Raw genomic sequence first — 1904 nt, 5'->3', positions numbered from 1 at the left:
TTTCAACAGGAAATCATACAAATTTCTTCGCAAATACCTTTCTGAGATTGACGTCTGAAATACTCCCCTGTGATACAAACAAGAGAGAGATTGAGTCAATAACTATATCACTGAAGACTAAGGACTCTCATGGATATGATGGAGTGCCTAGAAGCATATTAAAGTACTGTGCTGCACATGTTAGCCCTGTATTTAGCCATATTTGCAATTTTTCCTTTAGAGTTGGTCAGTTTCCTGACCGATTAAAGTACTCATCAGTAAAGCCGCTTTATGAAAAGGGAGAAAGGGATAATATAGATAATTTTAGACCTACTTCTATGCCATCAGTGTTTGCAAAAGTTACCGAAAAGGCTGTGCATGTAAGGTTAATTGATCACTTGATATCACACAATTTGCTGTCAAATGAACAGTTCGGATTTAGAAGCCGTCTGACAACTGAAAATGCTGTATTCTGGCGTACAGACGTACTTTTATGCAAAATCGTAAGGTCCTAGCTCTTGTCCAATGCACCAAAGCCGACAAATAAGGGAATAACCGATAACTAAAACTTGAATAGTACTGCTTGTTACTGGCTACTACATCTTCTTAGAAGATATTTCTGTGTTATAATATGATGTTTTCAGTTTTCTCCGCATACCGCAACACGCGACATAATTTTGCAGACGATAAATGTAACCGTTTCAGAGAGAAAAGCGGCCAATGTGAAGATGTGGCAATAAAGTCGATTCGATAGCAAATGACGAAAGCGGGCGGATTTCTGAAGTTTTTACTACGTATGAAAAGTTTCCACATTCTCCCGTGCAACGTGGTTTCCAGACGTGGTTTCATGCTGAATCTTTAGGTCGTCGGTCATGTGCAATGTACCAAAGCCGGCAAATAAGTGAATAACCGATAACTAAAACTTGACTACTACTGCTTCTTACTGGCCGATAACATCTTCTTAGAAGCTTCTTCTGTGTTCTACTATGGTGCTTTTAGTGTCTCCGCATACAGCGGCAAGAGACATAACTTTGCAGACGATGTATGTGACCGATTCAGAGAGAAAATCGACCAATATGACGATCTGGCGTTAAGTCGATTCTTTTGGCAAATGACGAAAACGGGCGGATTTCTCATGGTGTTACTACATATGAAAGCTTTTCTCATTCTCCCGTGCAACGTGGCGTACAGACGTACTTTCATGCAAAATCTTAAGAACTTAGCTCATGTCCAATGTACCAAAGCCGGCAAATAAGTGAATAAACCGATATTTAAACTTGAATAGTACTGCTTCTTATTGGCTATTACATCTTCTTAGAAGCTTTTTCTGTGTTCTAATATGATGTTTTCAGTTTTTTCTCCATACCGCAACACGCGACATACTTTTGCAGCCGCTAAATGTAACCGTTTCAGAGAGAAAAGCGGCCAATATTACGATCTGACATTAAGTCGATTCGATGGAAAATGTCGAAAACGGGCGGATTTCTCATGTTGTTACTACATATGAACATTTTTTATATTCTCCCGTGCAACGTGGCGTACAGACGTACTCTCATGCATAATCTTAAGGTCCTAGCTCATGTCCAATGCACCAAGGCGGCAAATAAGTGAATAACCGATAACTAAAGCATGTATATTACTGCTTCCTACTTTCGATTATATCTTCTTTGAAGCTTTTTCTTTGTTCTAATATAATGTTTTCAGTTTTTTCCGCATACCCCAACACGCGACATAACTTTACAGACGATAAATGTAACCGTTTCAGAGAGAAAAGTAGCCAATATGACGATCTGACAATAAGTCGATTCAATGGCAAATGTCGAAAACGGGCGGATTTCTCATGTTGTTAGTACATATGAACACTGTTCACATTCTCCCGTGCAACGTGGCGTACATACGTAGTTTCATGCAAAATCTTAAGGTCC

This window comes from Schistocerca gregaria, unplaced genomic scaffold (assembly GCF_023897955.1).
Source record: "Schistocerca gregaria isolate iqSchGreg1 unplaced genomic scaffold, iqSchGreg1.2 ptg000244l, whole genome shotgun sequence".
NCBI lineage: Eukaryota > Metazoa > Arthropoda > Insecta > Orthoptera > Acrididae > Schistocerca > Schistocerca gregaria.
This window is presented reverse-complemented; position numbering follows the sequence as displayed.